Here is a 13,224-nt window from a genome sequence, read left to right as displayed (position 1 = left end):
AAGTCTCTTCATCAAACAGTGCTGGGACAATTGGATTTAACTAGTGCAGGAGAATGAAGTTGGACCTCTGCCTTGTTCCCAGGCCACTCATTAACTCAAAATGGATAAAAAATCTACATAGAAGGCTAAAACGATGAACCTACTAGAAGGAAACAGGTAATTCTTGACCTGGAGTCTGGTGATAGATTCTTAAGTTTGACACCAAAAGCACAAGCAAAACGAAACAACTTTTGTGCATCAAAGGATGTTATCAAGAATGTGAAAAGGCAGCCTACAGAATGGTAGAACAATATTTGCAAATCCTATATCTGATTTGGGTTTAATATCCAGACCATATAAGGAACTTTTACAACTCAATAGTAAAAAGATAATAGCCCAATTTAGCACTTTAAAAAAAAATTTATTTATTTATTTGACAGATCACAAGTAGGCAGAGAGGCAGGCAGAGAGAGGAGGAAGCCGGCTCCCCTCTGAGCTCTTGAGAACCTGATGCAGGGCTCGATCCCAGGACCCTGGCTCAATCCCAGACCCTGGGACCACAACCCCAGCCGAAGGCAGAGGCTTTAACCCACTGAGCCACCCAGGAGCCCTGATAATAGCCCAATTTAAAAGCAAAAGAATGGAACAGATTTCTTCAAACAAGATCTACACATAGATAACAAGCACATGAAAAAGATTCAGCATCACTGGCTTAAAGAGATGCAAATTAAAACCACAGTGAGAGACCATTTCACACCCACTAGGATGGCTATCATGGACGATAAGGGCGGGGTGGAGGGGGCTAACTGCTGGCTGCGAGCATGTGGGGAAATAGGACCCCTTGTGCATTGCTGGCAAGAATATAAAATGGTGCAGCCAGAATGGAAAACAGTTTGGCGGTCCATCAAAAGGCTAAACATAGAAATACCATATGATCTAGCAATTCCACTCCTAAGTATATACCCGAAGAGAAATGAAAATCTATGTCTATGCAGAAACTTGTATGTGAATGTTTATAGTACATTAATCATAAAAGCCACACTGTGGAAACAACTCAGCTGTCCATCAGTGGGTGAAGGGATACACAAACGATGGGATATGATATTCAATAAAATATTATTCAGCCATAAAAGAAATGAAATATTGATACATGCTGCCATTTGGATGAACCTTGAAAACACTGTGCTAAGGGAAAGAAGCCAGATGCAGAAGGTCACATTATAGGATTCTTATTATTTGAAACATTCAGAATAGGTAAGATCATAGAGACAGCGAATTAGAAGTTACTGGGGCATGGGGACAGGGCCAAGGTCGAAGGGAGATGGATTACATAGTGGATATATTGTGTTTTTATGTGGTGATGAAAAAGTTTTGTAACTAGAGATAGATAGCTGGTTATTATATAACATATTGAATACAACTAAATGCAATTGAGTTCTACCGGTCAAGTTAATAAAGTAGTTACTTACATGTTAAAGGATTTCACCTGAATTAAAGAAGAAAGAAGGGAAAAGAGTTTTTTGATTACAAAAAAATTGAAAAAAAAAAAAAAGGGAGTTTCTTCATGTAAAGAGGTTTACCAAGGTTTTTTACTGTGGGAAGGATATTTCAGCAGAGGAAAAGGCTGAGGAATAAGGACATCAGGGAGGTGAGCTTGGCGGCAGCTTTTGGCAGAAGATTGCATGGTGGGCTCAAGACAATGTCATAGGAACCTATGTCCCAAGCAGCAGCAAACTGCAAAGCAGGGCTGGGGCACCCCTCCGGGGAGCCTCCCATTCGCTTATCAGACGTGGCCCAAAAGAATTTTGTACTCTTAGCCTGAGCTGAAAGGCATGGACTCTTCTTTGACCATTCAAATAATACACGTTTTCCTCAACAAAGGAAAAATGTAGTCACGAATTTCCTAGTGATTAGCAAAGTAAAAATACTGTCTGCTCAAAACTAATTGAAATCCAAATTGTGCTTGGTCAGACCCACATGCAAACTCTTCTGTAGTTCATGTATTCTGCTTGTTTCTTTTAAAAATATTTTATTACAGAAAGCTCATTAAAGAATGAAATCTACTTAAAGAAGGAAATCTACTTCGAGGGGAACAGGAAAGGAAGGAAGTTCCCACTGTATACCATGTAGAACTTTTAAACTAGGAACCATGTGAGCACTTTCCCTAGTTAAAAAAAATTCAGTATTAAAAAAAAATTCATCAACTGTAGTTAAAAAAAAAATTTAAGTTAACATATAATGTCTTATTTGTTTTGAGAGTACAGGTCTGTGACTCATCAGTCTTACACACTTCACAGCATCGCCATAGCACATACCGTCCCTAATATCCGTCACTCAGCCACCCCATCCCTCCCACCCCGCTCCCAAATGTACTAAAAAGAAAGAAAGAAAGAAAGAAAGAAAGAAAGAAAGAAAGAAAGAAAGAAAGAAAGAAAGAAAACCCACCAGGAGGCAGCATTGCTCTGTCGGGAGGGAGGGAACTGCTGGTGTATGAGCTCAGACTGGTGACGGTGCTGGGATTGTGGGTTGTGGTTTTGATTCCTCATTTTCTATATTGTTCTAACTTTCTACAAAGACCCATACAGAAATAAAGTACACTTTATTTAAGGAAAGAAGAAAGTGTCGAGCTCTGCCCCGCTTTGGCTGTGGGGCCATATCTCTGTATGATGTATACAAATTCCTAAAAGTAGACTTACTGAGGAAGATGAGGGATATGTAAAAATGTTGCAAGATACACCAAGTGAGTAGCTCTCCAACTGTATCATCTTGCATCATTTGTAACAGGGTATGTGTGTGTAGGGGTCTGTTTCTCACATCCTTGCTAACTTTGTGTATTGTTACATTGTTAGATCTTGTTTCATTTGATACCTTTTAAAAAAGCACCACTTATTTTTATTAGTAATTACCTAGTTATGAGAGAGGCTGGTGATGTTTTCATATATTTCAAAGAAGCTTACGTTTATTTTTCTGTGAGGGACTTCCCCACTCTGACAAGGGCAGGAAATCCCTCCCCATTGTTTACCCATGGCTCTGTGCACTCAGCACGCATTGAATGAATGGATGGGAAATAACTTTTCTAGGCTCTGGTTTCCTCATCTGTAAGATGTGAGTGTTCCCCTATTGGGATACTGACCTCCCACACCCCCCAATTTTGGTTGGACAGTGGGGACTGATGACCTTCCACATTTCATCAAGGGGCTAGAAAAGATTTATTGTTGACATAAAGTGGCTTTGGGGGCAAAGCAGGCATGCTCCTAAGCAGGTCTGAATATGGCTTGAGAGAGCAGGGAGAGGTGACTGGCCCATTTTATTGTGCTTAGGGAGTGGGACTGTGCTGAGGGGCCCTTGAGAGGGACCCCAGGTGCCCAAGGGAGGGAACCCACAGGCTTTCTCATGGGCTTGAAACTGTCAGCAAACATAAACACACGAAGCTGGGCTTCGGATTACAGAGTGATAGAAGAGGGCTTCACTGAAGATTAGATGACGTTATATACATAATAAGGTCAGCACAAAGGAAGGAGCCAATGAATATTTGCCATAATTATTATTCTTGAGTCTTTCGATCCTAACTTTGTAAAGAGAGAGTTTTGTCTTTTGAATATAACCTTAGAATTTTTTTTTTCAGGAGTAAGGTCTATATAATTATAGGATTTGGCTGCTGTTATGATATGGTTTGCTTGTCCATCTCATCCCAGTGGCCCAGTTACAGTGCTTTGCATGGAATCAAGAGTGTGCTTGTTTCCAGAATGCCTCATAGCGAGGGCCTTGCGTGGTGCTGTGCACGTCGCATGTGCTATGTCAGGGAAGGCTAGTTGATATGAATGGAAGAGAATGTCCCTGGGGCGTGGGGTGGGTGAAGCTGAACATGGCCATGTCCTATGATCCAGCATTTCCACTCCTACATGTATCCCCAACAGAAATGCTGGGCATCTGTTTACAAATAGATGTGTGCACGAAGGTATATAGCAGCTCTACCCGTGATAGCCCAAACTGGAAACTACCTACATATCCATCATCAGGAAAATGGATAGATGGTAGTACACAGTTTGAAAGATATGAAAGACAAATTGTAGTATACACACACATTGGAATATTGCAGGTCAAAGAATATGAAAGATCTACAATACCTCCCAGCAATACAGATGAATCTTCTGTATAAAATGTCCGGTGACAATGATGTGTAATTCCATTCATCTAAAGCACAAACACTAATCTTTGCTTCCACAATTTAGGATTATGGCTACCCTGGGGGGAGGGGTGCGTAAAGGGAGCTTCTAGGGTGCTGGTAATGTTCCATTTCTTAATCTGAGTGCTGGTTACCTGAGTGGGTTCAGTTTGTGAGAATTCAGCAAGCTGCACAATTTTCTAAAAAAAATTGCATTTTATATAAATTCACTTATTAACATATAGTGTACTATCAGTTTCAGAGGTAGAGTTGAGTGATTCCTTGGTGGCATCTAACACCCAGTGCTCATTTCACGGATGCACACTTTTGATATGAATATATTTCTGTATGCATGTTAAGCCCTTATAAAAATGGAAATGAAATTTTTATTGGGGAAAATAGCAAAGGAAACTTCCCATTATGCTGACCACGGTGGTGTCTAGGGGAGGAGACCCTGGCTGGTGTTTCCCCTTCCTTTCTGTATGTTCCTAATTTACTCTCACTCATTCATTCACTCATTCTGTAAGTATTTATTGCATGCCTATTGTGTACTAGGAACTGTTCTGTTCAACTCTACTGGGTATAGGAATGAACAAAATATTCTCTGTACTTGATGAACCTCATTCTAGAAGGGGAGATGGACAGTAAATAATATGCATGTAAATACATTATGTCAAATGGTAACAAATGCTATGGAGTAAAGTAAATCAGGAAGGGAGATGTGAAATGCTGTGAGTGCGGCTCTTTAATTAGGGGATCAGTGACGGTCCTGATGATAAAGAGCAATCTGAGCAGAAACCTATTGGAATGAGGGAGCAAGCCTGGCAGATGTGGTTGGGGATGGACAAAAAGGATCCCAGGTAGGGGGTACAGCAACTGCAAAGGCATTCAGGTGGGAGCGCTCTTTATTTTTCACAAAACATCAACAAGGTCTCGTCAGTTACCAATTTATTGCGTCTCAGCCCCAAACCCAGCCTTTTGATCAGAAGCGCAATGTCATAGTTTGTCGGCAGAGGGCGCTAGAGAGACACGGCAGGGTGCTAGGGCTTGCTTTCCGCTTCTGGTGAGTTCTCCCGGGCTCCTGCAGCTTGCACTGCTTCTCTGGGGTCCGGCTCCCACAGCCCGGGTGGTCTCAACAGCACCAGCTTCTGCACGGAGGAAGGCTTTGTCAGCACTGGCTCCTGCGACGCCCTAGCCATCAGCCCCCCATGGCCAGCAGCCTCCCCGGGACACCTGTCTCCCGAGGTTTTGTAAGAGCGCCCCTGGGGAGATACCTTGCCACCAATGGCTTTCTCTTGCATCTGACAGGGCAAATTTCCAGCAACTTCCACTAGAGAGGCCACAGCTCACTTCTCCACAGATGTGCTCACCATAGCATGTCCTCTACAGCAAGCGAGGTCTCAGCCTTGGTGGAGGGCGGGAGTGGGCTCTTCCTGGGGGCTTTTTCTGCTGTAAAGCTAGTCACAGCTCATTAAATGGGAAGTTTCTAAATTATTTGGAGTGCTCTTTATTTCTTATTATCTAATCCCCTATTACTCCAACCCGCATTATAGTCAATAATTTTATTTATTTATTTATTTATTTATTTATTTTGAGAGAGAGAAGTGAGGGTGGGGAGCAGAGGGGCAGAGGGAGAGAGAATATCTTAAGTAGGCTCCATGCCTAGTGCAGAGCCTGTGACAGGGCTTGATCTCACCACCTTGGGATCATGACCTGAGCAGAAATCAAGCATTGGACCCTTAACTGACTGCATCACCCTGAAGCCCCTCAATAATTTTTTGTATTAAACTTTCCCCATACAGATGACTGCATGACTAATCAGGTCCTGCCTGATACAGTCCCTCTGGCTCTTGAGGAGTGGGTAAGAAAGACAGTGATAGGAAAGGCCAGAGAGAAGCTGGGGGCCCTGGAGGACCCTTGCTTTCACTCTGAGTGAGATGGGACGCCCATGGAGGGGATTGGAACAAAGCAATGAGATGATATACCTTACCTTTGGAAGGCTCCCTTGGTTGCCTCGAGGAGAAAGGAGAGAAGGGGAGTAGGAGCTGAGGCAGGGAGACTAGGAGGGAGGCTACTGTAATATTCTAAGCAAAAGACAGTAGTGGCTGGGATCCGAGTGGCTTGGTGGTGGTGCCAAGAAGCAGATGGATTCTGGGCATCTTTTGAAGGCGGAACTGACAGGATTTGCAGTTGGATGTCATGAGATGAGAGAGGAAAATAGGACTAAAGAATAATTCCAAGGATTTTGACCCAGAGGGCTCCCCAGAAGGGGTTCCCATCTACAGTAGGAGGTGACAGGAATCAGGGATTCGGATTTGGATTCAATTTTGGATATGGTAAGTTAGACACAAATTGAGAAGCGTTTATTTAAGAAAATCTACCAAACCTCTGTAAGACCCATGGGAAATCCATGGCATTTTAGCTTAGAGCTTCTGGTCCCCTACCCCCAGCTCTGTGGTCCTATCAGGGCAAGGCAGGCCTTGAGGGCTGCATGGATGAAGAGACGGGACTTTATTGGAGAAAAGTGTAGAATATTACATGCCCTGCAGCGATGTCAAACCCAACAGCAAGATCAGTGGCAAACTATCAGAGAAGACCATGTCTCCATTAGCCTAAGGCCTCTGAACTGGTCGGAGCAAGCACCAGCCAGAAATTTAATAGTGGATATGTGGGAAGGAGGCAGCCAGACAGGCTTGGTAAGATCCTACTTGTCCCTGGTGGTCTGGAAGGCTGAGGTCATAGCTAAGGCTGTGAGCCCTTAAAAAGAGAGCATAGAGAACACCAGCCAGCTACTCCTTCCTGGCTGAGTGTGAGGACAGAAATTCGGGGCACCTGGGTGGCTCAGTGGTTTAAAGCCTCTGCCTTCAGCTCAGGTCATGATCCCGGGGGTCTTGGGATCAAGCCCTGCATTGGGCTCTCTGTTCAGCAGGTAGCCTGCTTCCTCCTCTCTCTCTGCCTGCTCTCTGCCTACTTGTGATCTCTGTCTTTCAAATAAATAAAAATCTTTAAAAATAAAAAAAAAAAGAAATGTAAAGATAGGGCCCTCTTGTAAATTGCCTTGACTTTGAATGCATTCCTGAAACCACCCATACATGCATCAGCGAAGGAGAGGAGGCATGCTGGCTCAAGGTGCTTCACCCTAACCCTTGATTCATCATGTGCTGACCCAGGGGTGACCTCTAAGAAGTCAGACTTAAAAACAAGAACAAAAGAACTCCGAACTCTAAGTTGAGAAGTCAGCCACCACACAATGCAAGGCAAAGAAATGCCACAATCCAGGCCAACAAAAGGAGGACACAGAGAAACAAAAAAACAGCAGTAGCCACTGCCCCTCCTGGGAGGGATCAGAAGTCAGAGTGGGAGGAATATCTGATGTAAAATGTCTTCATTTAAAATGAAGTAAAAAATGCTTTAAGACATGCAGCGCACACACACACACACACTCACACAAGCTAGGAAAGCATGACCTCCCCCTCTCCCTGCAGGGGAAAAAAAAAACAACAACAACCCACAAACAAAACAGTCAATGCACACAATCTCTGAGCAAAGATTTCAAAGCAGCTTTTACCAATATGCTGGCCTAACAGAGCTATGGGACGCCCCGCCCGACCACCGCAGAACACACCTGCTTCCTAAGCATGTGGTAACACTCCTTTTTTTTCCTTGGAAGATTTTATTTATTTATTTGACAGAAGAGAGACAGCAAGAGAAAGAACATAAGCAGAGGGAATGGGAGAGGGAGAAGGAGGCTTCCTGCTGAGCAGGGAGTCTGATGCGATGCGGGGCTCCATCCCAGGACTCTGGGATCACTCACGACCTGAGCCGAAGGCAGATGCTTAACTGACTGAGACACCCAGGCGCCCCACATGGTAACATTCTTGAGGGTGGATGATACACTACACAATAAAGCAAACCTCCATCAGTTATTTTTTAGATTAACATTTTTATTTTGGGATAACAATAGTTTCCATGCAGTCATAGGAAACAATACAGAAAGATCCCAGGTAGCCCTCCGCCAATTTGCCCGAACAGTAACATCTTGCAAATTACAATACAGTATCCCAGCCAGGATACTGAACTTGATACAGTCAAGGGCGACAACCTTCCATTACAAAGATGCTTGTGCTGCTCTGTTATACCCACCCTGACTCTCACCCTCACACCTCCTTAACCTCAGACAGCCACTAATCTCTCCTCCATTTCTAGCATTTTGTCATTTCAAGAATGTGGTAGAAATAGAATCATATAGTATGTCACCTTTTGGAATTGGCTTTTTTTTTTATTTGGCATAATTCTATGGGGATTTCTCCAGGAGTATCCATAGTCCATTCCTTTTAGTTGCTGAGTAGTAGTCCATGCTATGGATGGACCCTAGCTGAATTAGCAGTTAAGGACATCTAGCTTGTTTCCGGTTTGGGGTTGTTACCAATAAAGCTGCTAGACATCCATGCACACGTGTTTGGGTGTACACTAACTTCATTTCCTGGGGTAAATGCCCAGGAGTGCAATTGCTAGTTTGTATTTTAGTGGTTCCTTCCTTCCTTGCTTGCTTGCTTCCTTCCTTCCTTCCCCGCCAAACTATTTCTACAGCGACTGTAATATATCACATTTATTCCATCAAGATAAGAGCGATCAGGGTTCTCTGCATCCTTGCCAGCATTTGGCATTGCCACTGGATTTTAATGTTAACTGTTTTGTTGATCTATAGCAATGTCTCATTGTGGTTTTAATTTGCATTTCCCTACAGGTTAATAATATTGAATAGCCTTCCGTGGGCTTTTGTTGCCATCTGTATATCCTCTTCAGTGAAAAGGTTATGTCTTTTGCCCATTTCCTCAGATTGTTTTTTACTGTTGGATTTTTGAGAGTTCTTTATGTAGTCTGGATTCTAGTTCTTTGTCAGATAACATGGTTTGCAAACATTTTTCCCCCCAGTATGTAGCTTGTCTTTCATTATTTTAACAGCATCTTTCATGGACACAGAAGTTTTGAATTGTGATGAAGTACAATTTATCAAATTTCCTGGCTGGGATTTTGATGGGAATTGCACTAAACCTGTATAACAACTTAGGATAATTGACTTCTTATCTTTGTTAAGCCTTCCAATCCATGACCAAGAAATGTCTCTCCAGGGAAGCCTGGGTGGCTCAGTGGATTAAGTTTCTGCCTTCCGCTCGGGTCATGATCCCAGGGTCCTGGGATCAAGCCCCACATAGGGTTCTCTGCTCAGCGGGGAGCCTGCTTCCCCCTCTGCCTCCCTGTCTGCCTCTCTGCCTACTTGTGATCTCTCTCTCTCTAATAAATAAATAATCTTTAAAAAAAGGAAATATTTCTCCATTTATTTAGATCTTCTTTGATTTCTCTCATCAGTTTTTAGCATGTAAATCCACATGTTTTGTTAGATTGACATCTAAGTATTTCATATTTTTTGGTGGATTGTGTGTAAATTAAAAATAAATTTTGGGTTGGATTGTTCATTGAAAGTCCATAGAAACAGAGTGGATTACAGAATTGGCTCACACAATTATGGAGGCTGACAAGTCCAATATATACATCCTATTGGTTCCATTTCCCTGGAGGACGCTGGCTAACGTGAGTACCACAATTACAACTACCTTTCTACCTTGCCTGCTTCAATTTAAGAAATAGTCCTAGAATCACTGACTCTCTCCATTGAAGAGGAGGCTTCCTCTTCAATGGTCAGAGCCTTTTCAGGCTGCAGCATGGGCACAGATAACATGCATGGGAAGCTATTGGAGGAGTCAGGGTCAAGGTGCTGGCCTGTAAATCCTCTTTGATGATTACCACCTAGAGACTGAAGGTTAGGACTGCTGACCAATATCAAGAAGAAGGTAGTGAGCCACAGGACACTTGGAACACATTGGCCTTCACTTTGGTCCAAGTTCAGACCAAGTTCATGTCCACCTCAGCGTCTACATGAGTCACACTTCCTGGTTGCAAGCAGAAGAAACAGATCCTTGTCGGCTTAAGAAAAGGGGGCAGTGTAGAAATTAAGTGCAAACTGGAGAGGATACCAAGAGACAGATGAGACACAGGGCAATATGGGATTTTGCGAGTCTTCAGAGCATCTAGGAGCAGGCAGAATTTCCAGTTCTACAAGTTTTTCTGGGATCTTTCCACTTTTTATCACAAACTGGGTCTATTCCCTCTTGAAACTTGGAAGAACTTTGTCACAGCCTTGGTGAAAAGAATGTGGCAAAAGTGGGACTGGACGACTTCCAGCCCCAAGGCCTAAAGGCAACATGGCTTTCACCTGACTCTCTCTCTCTCTATATATATATGTATATATGTTCGCCTTTGTCCAATGGCCACCATGTTGTGAGGAAGTCCAGGCCATGTAGAGAGGCTGCAGGTAGGTGTTCTGGCTGATGGTCTAGCTTGGTACTCAGCTGACACCCACCCCCAGCGTCCATCAGCAGACATGGGAGTGGATAAGCCTTCAGACGATCCTGGCCCAGCCCTGGTGCTGTCCCTGCTCCACAGAGTCCAGCAGAGACAAGTGATCCTGACCAAGCCCCAGACCCAACTGCAAATTTATTCACAAAATAATTGTTGTCATCATTTTAAGCCTTAAGTCATGGGGTGGTTTGTTACACAGCGATCGGTAACTGGAATGTGTGGCAACTATGTCAGAGCAGGAAATACCCTGCGCGGGCACTGCCTGGGGTGCTGCCGCCTCCACCGTCTCCTTCTCCCCCTCCCCGCTCCGTGATGCTTCCAAACATCCCTTCCATCCAGATCTCTGCCGGAGTCATGGTGCCCAGCCCTGGCTGTGCCATGAGGCAGGTGGAAGTTGGAGATAATAGTATGTACCTCCCTGAGTTGTTAGGAGATTAAATAAATTAATATAGGTAAGGCACCTGCAACAGTTCCTAGTATGTAGTAAGCCACTCATTTAGTTTTTTAATCATTTTTTTAGTTATATTAAAATCTGACCTCGAATATCACTTCCTCAGAGATTCCTTGAGGTCCCCATGGGAAGTGATGCTATTCTGTCCCCCACAACTCTGGGAGACGTGATACTGGCCTTTATTTTCTCTTTGACACACATCACTATATGTATTAGCTTACCCATGGGTTTGTCTACTTCTTTACTCTCGTTTCTCATTTTAGCTTTTTGTGCCTTTTAAAATGTGGTGATCGAGCCCTGTCTCCACCTGTTGGAAGGTAAGCACAGGGGGCTGGTAATGTCACTGTTCTGTCCTTGGGTGAACAGAAGGCAGGTGGAGACTCACCATCTGGCCCTTCCTTCAGTGGAGGGCTTGTTGCCCCACCAGCATGGCTGACTGCAGATGATCAGGGATGGCCTCCGCCATAGAGGGCTATCTTGCCTAAAGGCACGCTTCTTCTGGGGCAAATCAGTGACTGATGCAGGCACAGAAAGGCACAGCTACTTTGGCCCAACCTGGGACAACTCTCATGGGCCTGTTGTGTGGGCCCAGGCTGCCAATGGATCTGTGTCATGGCTCGGTTCTTCCCTCTGCCCATCCTGCTTTCTCCCCATCCCGTCCTCTGTGTGGACCCCCAGGTCATTCTTTACTAAATGTCCTGCACCCTAGACTCTGTCTTGGAGGGGCAGCCTGATACAGCCACGCCTGAGAAACAAGGGCAATTGGAATTTCCTTGAAGGACAAGATGTCTGGGGCCACTACAAGGGGCCGAGATGGTTTCCTTGCTGAAAGGAGAGTCCCTTTTACTAAGCATGAGAGATCCCCTCGATTGGAGTCAGGCCCCTGGGCCCCTTCCTGCTGCTCACCCCTGAGGAAGTGGCTGCCCACTCTGGACCTCCAGTGACCCCTCTTAGATGGACGGGATCAGCATCCCAAACTTCAGTTTGGACAGGGTGTCCTCCATGCCTTGGGGTTCTCCAAGCTGTCATGCTCATAGAATTGTCAGACAGATGCCTTCACCGATGCCTTGGTCACAAGGCATGGGTCACACCACCCATTGCACAGTGTCTGTGTATTTGCCTGACTTCTTTTACCAGAGACTTTCTATGTAAGTTGTTCCCACTTTAATTCACGTCCAAGAGATGTCTCACTGCCGATGAGCCTGTTTTGTTGTTGTGCAGATGACTTAAATTCTATGATTCGTTGTCGTTCTTTTGGCTATCTAGAACATTCTGAGCTGATGTCCAGGACCTGTGTGGTTATCCTCAGGTCCTGGTGGTCTCCACTCTAGTCCTTGTCCCAGAGGCCTCTGTCCTGTTTTGAGGCTAAGAACACGATTGTGTGTAGTGTATGCTGTTGGCGGTGTTTTTGCACACTGAATGCTGTTCTCATTCTCAAAAAGTCAACCCCTGGGCCGGTGGTAAGAGACCCCCGATGACCATGACGAGATCAGATTTGGGGCTTTGTCCTCAGATGCCATCAGCCTCTTCTATCTTCAGGGTCCCCTTGGATGCTGGGCCCAGGTCTTCACAGAGGGAAGATCTCCCATTGCTTCAATTCTAATGATTTTTCAGCACATGACTTTGGGGTAAAGCTTAAATGGTATGAGTGGCATGCGGGCGGGCCCCAATTCTGCCTCTCACTCGCCCTATGGCTGTGGGCAAGGCTCTTCCCTCTGTGTAAAATGGGAGTGTTGGGGATGTTAGGGGCCAGCTCTAACACTTTAGGGTCCTTTGCAGAGCTGGGGGGACATTCTTGGATCTGGAGCTGGTCAGAGGAGCTGAGAGAGAAGCAAGGGCAACACAGGGGTCGGCCAGGGTGATTGTGAGCAGATGGGATAGGAGGTGGCAGAGCTGGATGGGCCTCGGGTCCTGTGAGGCTTGGTCTGTCAGCCTCCCAGCCAGGAGGGTGATTGCTGAAGGTGAAAGACGCTCCCTACGTCATCTGTCATTGTCCAGAAGTTCAAGGATTGCTGAGTTTAACAACTCATTTTACAGATGGGGAAACTGAGGCTCAGGAGAGCAAGGGACTTGCCCAGATTCACCAAGTAGGGCAAAAACAGAAGAACTGGAACTCGGACCTCCTGGCTCCCATGCGGGAGAGACAAAGAGGTGGATAAGAAAGGGATGGGGGCCATCTCCTCCCCTCTCAGTCCCTTGTGGCGGCTGG

Source organism: Mustela lutreola, chromosome 9 (assembly GCF_030435805.1).
Source record: "Mustela lutreola isolate mMusLut2 chromosome 9, mMusLut2.pri, whole genome shotgun sequence".
Lineage (NCBI taxonomy): Eukaryota > Metazoa > Chordata > Mammalia > Carnivora > Mustelidae > Mustela > Mustela lutreola.
This window is presented reverse-complemented; position numbering follows the sequence as displayed.